This window comes from Diadema antillarum, unplaced genomic scaffold (genome assembly GCF_040938485.1).
Source record: "Diadema antillarum isolate AM-2024a unplaced genomic scaffold, OU_Dant_1.0 seq00002098_RagTag, whole genome shotgun sequence".
Lineage (NCBI taxonomy): Eukaryota > Metazoa > Echinodermata > Echinoidea > Diadematoida > Diadematidae > Diadema > Diadema antillarum.
The window spans coordinates 180,699-197,731 of NW_027272742.1; the positions used below are offsets into that span (position 1 = coordinate 180,699).

Consider the following 17,033-nt stretch of genomic DNA (forward strand, 5'->3'; position numbering starts at 1 on the left):
TCATATCATTGCCATATGTTCCATGGATAAATCATTATGAAGAAAGATACTATGATTACATTTAAATAGATTCACTTTTGTATCTCTTCTGATAAGGGTCATAATACCTGCTCATCTACCAAATCCATTGACTAGCTAACTTTCATAGAACGTAAACGTATTCATAGAAAATTGATTGTATGAAATAAATAATAGTAAATATGTATTATGAATCTAATTTTTCTTACCAAAGTGTGAACCTGACAAAGCATATCGTGAGAATTACAGGTATGGACAGTCACTGACAAATAGTACTGTTGTCATTATAATCACTGGTGCTTGCAACATTTTATTTTATTCTCTGATGTCAAGCGATCTTTGCCTCCAATACTCACGGTTAAATGAACGATGTCGGTTGTATTCAAACTGTGTCGCAAGTGCACATGTCCAATTGCGAGAAAAGTTTCCGTCATACGATATGAAAACAAATGCACGACCTTTGATGCACGACAGCAACGCCACTGCTTTCGGCTGTCTTCTACAGGTAGACATGCACTCGCCGTCCGAATCAAAGCCAAATCCGGTGTTAAATACTGTTTGAAAGTTTAGTTGGTTGTCTTTGTAGCAACCAAGAAATCCAGGTTCTATGCAGTGACAGAATATTATGATTATTTCAACCTACCAATACCGGATACTTTGAAGTATGCATTATGCCCAATATATTTTAACAACAGCTAGTCACAAATCATCCCTGAAATGACAGTTTGACAAGTGTTTCTGTTTAAATACAGATCAATTATTTACATCTGTAGAGCCTGAAAACAGAAATTAAACGCATATATACATACATGTGTGTGTGTGTGTGTGTGTGTGTGTGTGTGTTTTGACAGCGGAATTTATGGCTCTTAACAAGGTCGAATTTCATTCCATCATGCACAACTATGTTCGCATACATCAACACACTATTCCAATGTTTCCGTGCGACGTAGAGTCACATAAAAGCCTATGATAAAGATATCAATATGCTGGCGCACAATATAAATGATAACGAAAATACATATTTTTTCATATGACATTTTGCATCTCTTACCTCGGCACTGGAGTCTAACAATCCTGTTTGAAGAACACTCGGTAGTTGGCATTAAGCAGTCCATTAGACGCAGCGAATCTGTGCATTGATATTGTAAAAAAAAATTCACGAAATGGATAAAGTTTTAATGCCGCACTTCTCATAAAAGATTGATACATGTAGACAACAGCTCTCATGTGTAGTGGATATTCATGTAAAAAGAAAAAAAAGTTGCACAGTAACAAAACATAACAAAAATACATGTATCAGTAATGAACGCATATTGGCATTGAAGAGTTCGTGTGTACAGAGAAAACGAATCTTATTATAATAAACTTTTGAGTGCTTCATCTATACCATTAAGATCTGTGATATAATATTGTCATTTGTAAGTGTAATTGTTCTTTGTTATGTACGTCTACAGCAAGAAAATCTGCAGTATAGTTTTAAAAAGAAGGGAGATAATGACTTTTGTAATATCGTGATATTAAAGGTTTTGCACGTTTAGAGAACAATTCATGGCAACGACAAAATGCCTACCTCATTAGCTTCAGTTTATGATTTTTATATTTTCGGAATATCTTGCAGAGTTTATATTTTGGACGCAAAGTGTGCTTTCCAGCGATCAAGTTTATTTGATGAGACACATGCTATTTCACCTGGGATAGTATACATAATTATGCATTCACAAGTTCTGATCTGCATGCATAATATTTCTGCAGTTCAGTTACCTTTAGAACATGACAACATTTGAGTCTGGTTTCGTGTTGCTGAGGCCAAACTCTGACCGGTATACCCCTTTGCCGTCGGGAAGCCGAGCTCTTCGCAGACCAATTCAGCAGCTTTGGGGGTAATTCCATAAAAGCAGACGTGTTTGTCTGATTTGATAACCACCAGGCCTTCAAGGGGAGAGGGTCCATCTACCAGCTTTACCGATGGTATACCTTTAAAATTAATGACTGATGTTCGAAGCTTTATTTTGGGTAACTCATAATAAAACAGCAATCATTCACGTCGTAGCTCATTTGAGGTGGAGACGATTGAACAAATGTATGGTTTAAATCCTTCTTCGAGTTATACACTATGATTTCCCCCTTAACAGTTTCTCAATAGGAACAGAAGAAGCAATGCCATTCATAATTTATTTTTGTTTCTGTTTTTCTGTTTTGTGTGTGTGTTTGTTTGTTTTTTTTTTTTATTTAATGTAGATAGCACCCTGATTTAACTTTCTTCCCACACTGGGGAAAGTATGAAAAATTGAAAAAAAAAAAACTTTCGTGAGTCATCCATAGAATTCATGAATGCAACTCATACGTGACGTACGGATCAATAAATACACTTACTATACTCTAGATACCATTAGTGAATGTCGACGTATCAATCTATTAACTAATATTCAGTACTTGATGGCTTTCTGTTTATCCGGTATTAAAATAAACATTTACACCAAATTGAATACAATATACAGTACAATAATACATTATGACAGGTACGAATATGGAAAAAAGTGCTATTTTGTGAAGTGATTTTCACAACAACACTCATGGACAATGGCACAGCGACATTAATAAAACTCTTTCCTGCTTTGCAGTTTGGGGTTTGGGGTTTTTTCAAGAATAATGGCCAGGATATCTACCTACGAAGTATACAGAAACAATAAATAAAATGTCAAATTTGTCGGACACTCCGCATTGCAATTGCCATCGAGTATCTTCAAGGACAAATCACTGTTGCCAATTTCATTTCGTACCAGTGGAGGACAAACCAGTAATCTTTTCGGGGTTTTTTTATAAGTAACGTACAACACTTTCGTATATTTGCTTTATAGTGGTGTACCTAGACTATTTTGTGTGTCATACCCTGCAATGTGTAGTTATGCAATATTTTTTACTCTCTTTAAGTGCACTTTGTTTTGGAACTTTGGGGTTGGGCTTGAGAGTAGATTCTTTAAAGCAGTCACCATGGAAGAATTTTAACTATATATCAAAAGCCAAGCAACCACGGGAAGAGAGAGACCTTACGTCCCCTGCAAAGGACAAGGACAAGACACCTTGCAAAAACATACATTATCGCTACCGCCATGGGACCCATACCGGGACCCTTAACAGAGATTAAGAATTGGTGCTTCATTCCCCTGAGTCATAACAATCCATTGAAAAAGAGTTGTCAATCTCTGAATTATTGCATAAAATGCCATTTTCATGCGACGCACAATTTGTACTTTCATTTTACATCCATGTTTATATGTCACTGTCTCATCGTGTCTTTTTGATACGGTCGGTATAAGACTTGAATCTATTGTTAAGAATGCCTTACATAATTAGTAATGTGTATCAGCAGAGTACGTCCTTGCTGTATGTCTTCATGTTTCACTCTATTAAAAACAAGATGTCGGCCTTTTTGAAATCACATGGGTTTTTTGTTACTTTTTTTTGCAATTAGTGTCAGCTCATTCATAAATTTTATATCCTGTCATGAAAATGGAAACATCAGGTTCCGAAGAACGAATGGGAAAACCAGTGTTGAAGTCGGTATCCATGCTGATAAAAGTGTAGCCTACACTTACCTTCGTAACACTTCACGTTCATGTTGAACTTCACGGGGCAGATATATATACCATAACCGTAGCTTCGTCTCATGAGTGAGCGATAAAAAGGGAGAATACTCTGAGTCTTTCTCTATCAGATTCCGAGTGACCTTGTTTACTATTTCATCAAGTCTTTCGAATCCCACCACATCATTGTTGATGGAATTGAGGGTATAGAGGATTCTTCTTCCACGGGGTGCCTGCAGAACCCAACTATCACGGTTGTCAACGCAGGTTCGGTTACACCATATCTCCTGCTCTAATGGAATCCCCGAACAATTTAGAGTGAAATCTGTGTGATGATAAGGACCACAAAGGGTGCATGTAAATTAATGAATTATGAGAAAAGTAATTAAAGGAACAATTAAACATTCCTCTAGTATTCGAGCTGATGTCAGAATAGTGACATGATTTCAAGCCCCAATTCATGTACTATTTCTTACCAATTTCTTTGAACGCATTCTTTTTTCTGGAGATAATAGCCACCCAGTAGTTATTGTTTTTCTTTCACAAGCGTAGCAGATAAGAATAGCAAAGGTTAAGTTATTAGAACATAATTACTTGTGGGAATTATTAGAACAGAGGTTCAAGCATATCTGATATAACATTTCTTTCTCGTGTAAACACGGACATGATACAAAAACTGAGAAAGAGAGAAATGTGTGAGATATGTCAATGATGGGAAGAACATTGAAAGGTACATACATGTATTAGTTTCCAATGCTGAGGACTTCATAGAAGGATTGCAAAACATAAAACAAGCAGAAAACCATACTAGGAATATCATTGTTTCTTCCATCGCGAAAACAGGAGGAACTATAACACAGGCACTGCAAATCGCTCCGAAAGGCCAGTACGCTACGAAAGTCCGAAAGTCGGTGTAATCTTCCAAGCGAATCCCTTCATGCAATATGGAATAGAAATGAACGATGATTTCTGCTGATTACTCTGAGCCCATTGTTGATGCTGGACACAAGAGCAAGAGTGTTCATGATGAAACTACGCATCGTCTACGGTCACACCCGTAAGGGGGGGGGGCGTTCAAGCAGAGAAGAATCATATTGGTCTCACAAAAGGAAGCGAAACAGGAGCATTTACAGCATGCAGCCATTAAAAAGTGTCAATCATTCGTTTCAGTAATACAAGAAAACAATCATGCCCACGCTAGCTTTTGTGAAAATGTACTATTGTTAAACTGTTTCTATTTCTATGACCATTCTTCTTCTTCCTGTACTGTGCTGACTCCTCGGGCCTAAGAGTATTGGCTCTCCCACGTAACATTAGCATGGTACTTATACTTTCTGACAGTATCGTTGGCTACAAAGAACATCTAGCAATCCCCATTAAAGAGATGTAAACACCACTTAAATGAATGACTCAATAAAATACAATGTGTTTGACTAGATGAATGCCTTGATCACGACATCTGTAAACTGTATGTTGTGATCAACAAAACCCTTGAGCTGGTGAAACTACTCTCGACTCTTAAAAAGTTTACAAAGCGTTCTCTCTCTATCTATCTATCTATCAATCCATGTCTCTCCATTTCTCTCTCTTCAAGTTCTTCTTTGCCTATACATATTGTTGTTGCTGAATTTAACAGGAGCGCCATGCATTCACATTTGAATATTTGCGCCTTTAACTTTATCACATCAATATCTAACAGAAGGACAATAACTAAAAAACATAGATAAGAATATATGGTAATGAATATTTTTGTCGCTCTGATACGGTTGGGGTAGATAGGACCTATACTTCATGATGATGACGAAGTCTCGTCGTATAATAATCAATGTAGGCCATAGCAGCCTTCCGGGTGCCAGACTGCAGCCATAAACCAATGTTATAGGTATTTTAACACTTTCGTCCTATTTCGAGGGTGATGAATCCGAATCTGAATTGTACAAATCTTGCATCCTTAACAAGTTCATTAGATAAAAATCGGTTTAGAAATGGCTGAATTATAAAAAAAAATGATTATAAAAAAATGCAAAATAACACAAAGCAAGACTATAATAAAAGGCGGGTCCCAACTTTTATCAGTATTGCCTTGTGTTGGCTATCTCAGCCATTTCAAAACCAATTGTTGTAAAACTTTGAATTCCTCTTTAATGGAATTACATGTTCTTTCATATTTCATAAGAGGTTTTTCATTGTCTCACAAAAAGAGTATCACTGCTCTGTCAATGTCGAAGAAGAACAGGTCTTGTGTGCACGTCATGTGACTTCTCAGCTACCAAACCACTCCCTGTTCATGTGTACACCCGGGAGGTCATCTAAGCGGAAGTGTGTGTTGTTTTTTTTTTTTTTTTTTTTTTTACGATTTCCGATTCTTTCACGGTACAGGAACAATAAGTCCTGGGAGCAAGCACTGTTAGTCATTGATCTATTCGCTTATTACGAAAAGGAACAAAATCGATAACATGATGAATTTTATCACTTGCCAGTGTAATCACCTCCTTTTGATACGATATTTAGTGACCAAGAAACTTATTGCTCATGTCTTCAATACTCCTCATGAGAAATAGACGTTATTGTAAAGCCAGTAATGCGTACTAGCCGTTAAATTGTACAACAGAGACATAAGTATTGTTCATGAATTTTCAACTCATTCTCCATTTGGATGATGATTTCATTTAAACGTAGATCTCAGTTGTTCTCATACATTAAAAAGATCTGCTGTTTCAATTCAAATTTTACCATAATTATGTATTGAAGTACATTTTTGCACAGCAAAGTAACCTCACCACTGTTTAGCATGAAGCACAAAAACCTTACGCTTATACCATACTTCTTTACACGTAAGGCACTGACAATGACAATGTCAATTTTTTTTATTAGTATTATTTTCTTATGTCACCTTTGGGTGACATAAGAAAATAATTCAAGAAAATTCAAGAAAATTTGATCAAATATCGTACTGAACAGACAAAATGAGTTACTACATATGAATTATTCTTCATGGAAAATTGCATGTTATGTACACAATACAGAATGATGCAGGACCCAAGAGAATGACAGAAAGAGAAAAGCAGGACAAATAAAACAGAGGTGAAATACCAGGGCCACAATCACGCAAGTAAAATCAATTTCAATATAAAGAAAATGTTGTAAATGTAGATTAACATTATAAAAAATGATGTTGACACACAAACACATCGCTCATAAACACATTCACTCACGAAAAATCTGATACGTATATGTATAATCAACGCACAAATATGCCAGCAACTAACTTCCCTCATTATCTCACAGGAGTATAAATATTAGAACGAGTATAAAACACAGGTTTAATGAATATCTCCTATGAATCCACTCATGTTGTGTATGAACCCATTGCAGTTTAACGGAATAAAAGGAAAATGTTCAGGAACACTTCTTGGAGTGATCTGGTAAAGCATTCCATGCATTCGAGTGTAAGATATCCCATGCATATTTTATACTTTGAATCACACAATGATGTTATGAGGAAGGAATATCACTATAACAGCATCTGTCCAAGGTGCCCTGTTTATAGAGTGCTTAGGGTTTTTGATCCCATTTTGTTGCGAGGGCGCAAATGGGGGTCGTGCTTATTCAATGTTCGTGATCAATATCTCTCTTTCAATTGCTGATATCATTAAGTCTGCTCTCTTAATATTTCTTCCTATAGTGCCAACCACACGAAGCATTACACCGTATTACAAAGTATATTCACTTTGGGGACAGCTTGCCCAAAGACTAGAACCAGCCGTGAATTTTATTCAAGTTACTTTCTTGCGTTTACACAGACGGGCTTGCATGTACTTCGGCCCAGGGTTAAAAACCAGAGGTAAAAAACTCAACGGGACAAAAAATTTCTCGAAAACCTTTGACTTCGCAATACTCTAACTCCGAAAAACTTCTGCATAGATATAAATGTTCTGAAGAAATAACGTTGGAATGATTGTAAGACATTCGACACTATTCGGAAACCAACCCATGTTAAATTAAAATCATTAACATTTAAATGTTAAGTTTGAAAGTGCAGAAGGCGCAAGCTAGAATAACTGACAAGCCCCACGCCCTCGAATACGGCTACCAAACCCAATGTACTCAAGACGCATCATTCCTGCATACTTCCATGCAAATTCCCACATCGCCTCATATTCGCATAATGTATACAGTAGATTTAGATTTGATATTGTGTTTGTAATCTTCATTTGATATCTATATAATTGACAATCGTCACCATAGTGATTTGTGATCTTCACTTTACATACTTCTTTGAATTATCATGTATGATCCACATGTAGACGTTTATAGAATTAAATTTAAAACGCTACCAGTAACGTACTTTTGAATTAACACCGCACAGGCTTCATTTAGATGTTGTTTCTATGAACTTGTTTGCCCACATCCGAATTTGAAGAAAAAAAAAGAGCTTGCGACAAGCGGAGGAGAAGTTGAATAAACATTGCCGAAAATGCGTATTAATGCCCTCCTAATGTGAACTGGAATGACAAAACAGTGAAATTGGCGGGGAAAACGTGCATTAAATCTGGAGTACGAGTGAAAAAAAAAAGTGATAAAAAGAAGTACATTATAGAAAAACGAAAGGATAACCAGCGGCAAAATAGGCAGATAGGGATACCATTCTACCGATAACAAATAATTATATTGATCGACTTTTAAGCCGCGGATATTGAGGCCACGCAGTTTTGCCTTGTGGAATATTGCTGTTTCTGCATTCCGGGGGAAGCTAGGGTGTGCGCTACGAGTTCGACACCCACGACTCATTTAGCACACGAGTCATACAGCCTACACGCCATACAGCCTATACCACCTACTAGTATACAGTCTACGAGTCGTACAGCCCATGAGTTTGACACTTACATGTTTGGACACTTACATGTAAGCAACAAGGCCCACGAAGACCCACATAAAAAGCCAAGTGTTTGGTATAGTCGAACTCGTAGGCTGTTCTACCTATAAGTAGAAACAGTATAACAGTTAATTCTGTTCAATGAAAAAACCCGTCATGTTTCACTTTTCCTTGAGATTTTGTAGTGTGTCCACAGACCTTTTCCATCCCTCTCCTTTTCCTTCTCTATTCTTCCCTGCTCCTTTTTCCTCGTTCTTCGTTGTCCAGTATCTGTCTGAGTGCATTTCCTCAAATTTTGTTATTTCTGTGTATTGTGTTATTGTTGTTGTTGTTGTCGTCGTTATGTTTTTTGTGGCCGATTGAATATCTTCCTTTCCGTTCAATTTTTCTGGCACACCTGTCCCCATAGTGTCTGTGTCACAAATGTGATATGTTATATAGTTTATACGTTTGCATCCTAAAATCCTAGTAAGTATTGTTCATAGTATCAACATCATTATATCAATGAGTAAAATGTACAATAGTATATAGAAGAATTTAAAATGAATATTTTTTTTCTATTTTCCTCATCTGAGGTACTTTATTTTTCCACATATCTTCGCATATTTACAATCACATTATCTGTAAGTATCCAAAAGGCATTCAACATAATCATTATGACAGGAAAAAATAATAGAAGGGTATATCAATGGTACCAACCACAATAATTGCGTATTCTTCTTAATCCAATATCATCGAATCTCGTTTGGTTGCACTTCAAACTGATATAAAATCTTAATTCCGCTTTCAAATCTTCTATTAAATGGTGTACATTGAACAAACATTTGTTTCTTTCATTGCGTTCTCTGACATAATTCCTGTAGACAATGAATTGGGCATAATTCAAAACAAGGTTTACTAATTTCATCTTTTTGTTACCTATATCATATCCGAGAATAATGACTTTTTCATTGATATCTATTACAAGATCGAAAATATTTCGAATTAAAACCGAAACCACTCTCCAATACATTTTGATTTTTTTGCATTTCAGCAAAAAATGACAAGTGGTTTCTTTACAATTACATACAGTACACAAATTATCATTCAAAATGTCCCCGGGCATTTAAACAAATTGTCTTTACTGGGCAGTATTCGATGAAAAAGCTTAAAATTAAATTGCTTTATTCTGTTATCATTAATCTGATGAAACTTATATTGCAATACCTTTTTCCAATCAAAATCACAGGGTAAATTCAAATAACCTTGCCAGAGGTATAAACATGAAGGTTCTTGTTTTTTCTTATACAAAAATAATATATAATAATGTTTAGCTGACGTTTTCTGTACACTGATTTTATCACCTGTTGACAACTCAATAGCATCAAATTCTTCTGTGTGCAGCAGTACAGGAGTCTGTATATTATTACGTAACTTGTCTAACCAAAACCTGGGGAATGCTTTTTTTAACTTAGACAATTCAAATGAGGCGAGCAGCTGCCTGTCTCGGAAGGTTTCATTTATGAATGTAACGTCTTTCCACTCCCCATCTTCTATAATCTGTTTCACTGTGATAACATTTTCCTTTATCCAGCTCTGGAAACATAACATTTCATTGTCATATCTAATATGACTGTTATTCCAAACAACTTCTTTCTTTATATCATTAACATTAAACATATCTATGTACTTTAACTCAGACCATGAACAGAAAAGGTCAATATAAAACTCAGGTATTTTTCTCCTTCTGCATATTCTTAATATATCATTTTTCTTGCAATTAAATTTCCAACACAAAGGCATTCCGCCAATTTTCTGGGTCCAATATTGAAATAAAATCTTCCATGACATTTGTTCCTCAGAAAAATACTTCTTAATCCATGATAAACGGAGAGATAAACATTTTGAAAGCAAATCGACCATTTTAAGTCCTCCTCCTGTTTCTGGGTTGCAGCATACGGTGCGTTTTACCTTTTCCCGTTTGGAATTCCATAAAAAAGAATACAGTAATCTATTTACTGACCTAATTATCTTTAACGGCACAGGTACTGCTGTAGCTGCGTATACTAACTGAGATGTAACTAATTGTTTGATAATGGTCACCTTTCCATACAATGTCAAATCTCTCATTCTCCATAAATCTAGTGTATTTTTTATTTTCCCTATTTTGCCTTCCCAATTAAGGTCTTCAACTTCTTTATAACATTTCCCAACATATATACCGAGACGTTTTATGGCGTCTTCTGTGAGATTTAATTCTCCAATAGTTTCAATATCTAAGTTCAGTCTCATAAACTGAGATTTTGACCAATTAATTTTTGGGCCAGCATTTTCACCGAAAAAATCTATTTCTTTCATTACTTCTGTGAAGGAATCAACAGAATCAACTAAAATTGTGGTATCGTCAGCAAATTGAATAATTCGAATATCTTTATACTCATTTTCCGATTCAATATTAGGTACTAAAATACCTTTTATTTGAACATTCTGCTTTATCTTTGCTGCTAAAATTTCTGCAACAATGATAAACAAAAGAGCTGATAACGGACATCCTTGCCGCATACCTCTTTTAATAAAAAATTCTTCAGATATCCAACCGTAGTTCATTACTCTACCATTAGCATTACTATACAACGTTTTGATCCATCTAATGAAAGATTCTTTGAATCTTAGTTCCTTCAACAAACCAAACAAAAAATCATGATTAATAGTATCAAAACCTTTCTTGAAATCCAATGACATAATAATAGCGGGTGTTTCAGTACATTGACAGTAATCAATTACATCCTGAACTGTCCGTATGCACTCTGATGCAGAACGATTTTTCATAAAACCATATTGGTCCTCGGATATAATACAATGAATTATTTTTTTTCAATCGGATTGTCAAAACACGAGCCGCCAACTTATAATCTATATTAAGCAACGAAATTGGTCGCCAATTATCTAATATGTTCTTATTACCTTTCTTATACAAGAGTGTTAAAATGGCTTGACTTTGAGAAACAGACAATTCTTTTTTTTCATATCCCTGATTCAAGCTGTCTATTACCATCTGTTTCAGGTCTTCCCAGAAACATCTATAAAATTCTACACCGTCACTGCCAGGTGACTTATTCAAATGCATAGATTTGAGTGCAAACCAGCATTCATTTTCTGTGAGCTTCCCCTCGCAGATGTTTGCATCTTCCTCACTTAATACATTAAAGTCTAAATTACGAGTGTAGTCTTTGATATCAGACTTGGAATCAACTTTTCCGTAAAGACTGCTATAAAAATCATGTATTTTTTTCAAAATCTCTTCATCTTCTCTGAAAATCTTACCATCTATTTCAATACAATTTATTTCTTTTTTTTTACCCTTTGCTTTTTCAAGCTGAAAAAAAATATCGAGATGACTTCTCTCCTGACTCAAGCCACCTTGCCCTTGATCTAACATATGCACCTTTACATTGATATTCATACCATCTATCTATCTCATGTTTTAAACAATTAATCTTGTCTAAATCATCAATATTCTGGTCTTCATTAACACTCATACTCAATCTTTTATATTCTTCTTCGATGCTCCTGATATATTTCTTCTTCTTTTGTGACAAATCAGATGCATATCTAATACTGTATTCTTTTATTTTTATCTTACATATTTCCCATCTTAACTGAGCATCAAATTTATCACACTCCATTTTAACCTTCTGAACAATATTTTTTATACCTTGTTTATATTTTTCATCTTTAAGTAATGAATTATTCAATTTCCAGAAACCCCTTCCTCTCTTTTTTGTTGTCAGCCGAAGCTTCATTGTCACCGCATTGTGATCACATTTTAACACTGGTTTGATATCTAAGGAATGTACATACGGAGCGTATGCCCTGGAGACTAGCCAATAATCAAGGCGTGAGCATATACTGAGTGACAGATGTCTCCACGTAAATTGCCTCCTCTCCGGGAATTTTTTTCTCCACACATCTATTAAATTGTAACACTGCTGAAATTTAACAAAATATTTTTTGGGTAAATTTATGTAAGACATTCCGTTTGTGTCTAACTTTTTATTTTGTACACAGTTCCAGTCTCCTCCTGCAATCATAATTTCACTTGGTTTCTTGATCTTTTTCACCCAGTTATGTAATGATGCGTAAAACGGCTCTTTTTCTGCGTTTTTCGCCGGAGCGTATACATTTAGGCAGAAATAAACAGAATCATAGCTTACAAATCTCAACGCAATGACTCTACCGTCACCTTTGGAATGTGTCTCTATGACGTCAATTGGAAGGTCGTTTCTGATTAAAACAGCTACACCTTTTGAGTGTTTTGTTCCATGATCGTATATTCGGAAACCTTTCCATTCATTTGAAATTACTTTTTCTAATTCTCCTGATAAAAATGTTTCTTGTAAGAAAGCTATATCACATTTTTGACGTTTCAACCATAAGAATATTTTCTTCCTTTTGAATGTATCACATATTCCTCTTACATTTAAAGAGACAAAATGGAAACACTCCATCGCTCTTAATGAGATTACCTGTTTTCTAATTAATCACGATCAAATAATCTACTCACTTCTGCTTCTTCGTTGGTTTCATTTTCCTTTTTTAAGAATCCTTTGTCTTCCCAGCAGCCTTCGGAGGAGGAGTCTCCGGGGATAACGTAGAATCATCATTGTCGCTGTTCGTGTAGATACTGCATGTTTCATCATCACATTCTCCATCCGTTTGCTGTTCTCTCTTCTCGTCATCACGCGGCGTGCTTTCACTGATCTTTGCCTGTGATCGCGTGCGATATGATGCTTCACATGTCGTACCAGATGCTCCTGCACTACATGAGGCTGATCGCGTTCTCGACGGTGATCGAAGATCGATGGTCTCAGATCTTTCGGGATCGTTGGTCTGCAATGGTTGTTGCACAAGCTTCGTGATGAAATCAGCGAGACGAGTTTGTCGCGTCTTGGTGCTTTGACTCGCAGTCTCGATGAGGTGTGTCGGACCGGTACTTTCGGAGTTCTCACGTGCCGTAGGTTGTCGCGGTGGTGAGGCGTCGGGCGTTGCTATGTGATTGTGTAGTGCCGGGTTCTGTGGACATTTAAAATGAATATGTCTTATTGGTATAACAAATTGGTGCTGTTGTTGTTTTGTTCCAGTGTTCCACGTTTTACAAGCGTGGCTTTTTTAGTGGAACACTGTTTTCCATCATTGTGATTATTTACTATTTTTGTTGCCATGACAAAGTGCATTGTTTCTTTTTTACGACATCATTCGTGTATAATATACTTTATATTGTATTGAAAAAATCCTTTATCGGACGAGTGTAAGAGAAATGAAAAAAAAATTGTATCACTTTGGATTATGTCAACTTTTTCTTTTCTTTTCTTTGTGATGATGGAAATAAATAAACTATTGAATTGAAAGAGCCGATCTCGTAGACTGTTGATGATTTTTTTCAATGTCGAACTCGTGGGCTGTATGACTCAAAGGTGTCGGTCTTGTGGGATGATTCCGAAAGCTACACATCTGTAATGTCTGCAGTACGGGTTAATGTTCTTTTCAGGAAGATCTTCCATGCGCTGTATGTGGTTTTTAAGTAGTAAAAAATACACACACACACGCACGCACACACACACAGACACACACACACATATATATATATATATATATATATATATATATATATGTTTGTGTGTGTGACGGAGGAATGATTGGCAGACGTTGCAGTAGTGTTCACTATGGCCTTTATTTCCCAAGCTTTCGACTGTGTAACCAGCCTTTTTCAAGGGCTTGATGAGACTTAAATATAAAAACAGAAAAGCAACCAATTTGCATGCATTTTAACAGAAATAGAAAATAATAAAATGCCAATCAAACGGAATATAGACAGGAACACGACATTCACACCAATTTGCATACATTTAAATAGAATAAAGCAAAAAATAAATGCAAAAGAAAATCAAACAAATATAGACAGCAACATGACATTCAATCCAACGGAAACGCAGTATTATCACATACACTTATGTGTAGCGTAAGGCTGGTTACACAGTCGAAAGCTTGGGAAATAAAGGCCATAGTGAACACTACTGCAACGTCTGCGAGTCATTCCGCCGTCACACATACCCAATAATGCAGCACCCACAACGTACGAGGCCAAGCCCACTTCACGTTCCATATAAATATATATATATGTATATATATATATATATATATATATATATATATACACATATACATATGTATATATATATATATATATATATATATATGATCAGACGTGTTTTCATGTCTGTTTCAGAAACGGGTGTGATTAAGATCTTTTGTCACACCATGGGCACTGATAAAGAGTGTGACCTTGCCTTTCAGTATTTGAGAGCTATGCTCCGTTTTTAAAATCTTCAAGATCTAGGATTTATTATTTTTTACGGCGTTCTTCTTCTACTGATTCGTTAACTATATATAAATATACACTGTAAAAAAAACCCGATAAGTCCATTTTTGAAGATTTTGAAGTACGGTCTCTGTCATAATGTTAAAAATAATATCTTTTAAATGATATATTCGTCACTATATAAAGGTACATTTTTGAAGTTATGGTCAAAAGAAGCAAAAATTTTCTTATCATTCTCTTTATTTTTCTTGATCTTTAATCGCAAATATCTCCATTTGACAAATATGGACTTATCGGTTTTTGCAAACAAACTCTTCATATATATATATATATATATATATATATATATATCAAGAAGAGGTCTCGAGTGCACGTGATGAGACTCTGCAGTTGAATTAAATGCCAGTCCTTGTGCCTGCAAAGATGAACCTCGCATGGAAGGATGTCGAAGCGAAAGTGTATAATGTCCAATACTATAGCCAAGGCTTTCGGGAAAGTGGTGCACTTATCTTTAGCACACACAGTAACCACTCAAGAACGTCAATCATCGTTCAATTATTTTTACAACAACAGAATTAATCAAGTAAAAAAAAAAAATCGCTGCATACATCTCGATAGATTTGCTCACTTGTGAACTTAGGCCTACTTTCATAATCTTGTCAATTTTATTGACTGAGATCTGGACGTTATAATTGGGTTACGTCTTTCATAATCATCTTATATGACATAAATATTGTCGCAACACTAACAATGTTTACCCTATGGTTGTTCAATGACATGACACTTACAGAATAATCTTTTCCTTGTGATATTCTTCCTCTTACTCACACGCAATGAGAAAGAATTTTGTATCCTAGCTGATGTCTACACTGTCAATCGTGTAAAAAAGGTAATGTCAAATTATCTTCAAACTGTGTTTATAACCTTGTCCAAGCGTTTTTCATGTCTTGTGAACTAAACATGTGCTTAGCATTTTTAGCGTGCAAGAAAAAGAAAAAAAATGTCTCAAAGCAGCAAAATATTTAAGTAGCAAAAGGACTTTTTTTCTGATGGTCAAGTTTGTTTGTTTGTTTGTTTTCGTAAAATTGATTTCCCCAAAAACATTGATTAAATTAAGCTTGCAATTATTTTAGCGAAAATCTATCTTGGCCGTCTCAGTCATATTTGTGTACGTCTATTTCAGCCGTAGTAAGGGGGGGGGGGAGGAGTAGCACTCTACTAGCTCTTTCAGTATCGCCCAATTTCTCTGACACTCATTTATGTTTGAAAAACTCAGGAACCTATTGTTGTCAACAGACTCACTAATTTCAGCTGAATTTGATCGATGTATATGCTTTATTTCCCATCGACAGTCCTCTTTCCTTCGGCATCGTAGATATAACAATAATAATAATAATATGGAAACTTTATATAGCGCTTAAGATAAAACACATTTCGAAGCGCTTTATATTATTTTATCAAAAGACAGCAAACATAGATTAACTACGAATACAAAATAATGATTGTGTTTCTGTGAGATCAGGTCAATTAAGTATGAGGGTGAACAGTTGAATAGTGGATAACACTTTGGCTTAAAATCTGACGTATACGAAAAACTCAATGCACCGAACTATACCATAGACTGTCGCTGATTTTATTGACCTTTTTCAAGTTTTGATGCAATGATCACGATAAGCTTCTGTCCAAATTTTACTGAGCTGAACCTTATAAATTCAAATCTCTCGGACACTCACACGTCCCAATTCGGTCTACCTCAGGGTATAGCGCCATTAGCCCTGTTTTATTCAATTTGTATATCTGTAAAACTAAACGGCCAACGCTGCAAATCAAATAATACGTCTGTTTACGCAACTGAAATTGCTTTTATGATATTCTCCAATGATATCCAGTAGGCCCTGACCTACTCAATAACCACTCAATACTGAACAATCAACAATACTAAACTTTGAACAGTCTGACTTGGGAATCCTTATATATGTCCCACTGGCTGATACGGCCGGGTACTCGATTTCCATGTTATATCAGTAGTCCAAAGCAGTCATTTCCCTCCTTTTCATCCTTTTTTTTTCATCCAACGTTATAATGTCCCTCTTGATGTTGTCCCTTCTCAACTTTATAAAGTGAACATCGACATCCACAAGACATACTGCTCACGATTCATATATCATAGCCCCTGAGTCATACAGCCCACAAGCTA

At 35.6% G+C, this 17,033-nt stretch overlaps 1 long non-coding RNA gene across 1 annotated transcript; it reads right to left on the bottom strand.

The window, feature by feature from the left end:
- Nucleotides 1-534: 534 nt before the first annotated feature.
- On the bottom strand, nt 535-1,901 carry LOC139713922 (uncharacterized). The gene is made up of 3 exons (XR_011709659.1): nt 1,780-1,901; nt 1,070-1,147; nt 535-623 (listed from the first exon to the last, which is right to left on the bottom strand). It is a non-coding gene; the product is annotated as an uncharacterized lncRNA (long non-coding RNA).
- Nucleotides 1,902-17,033: the final 15,132 nt, after the last annotated feature.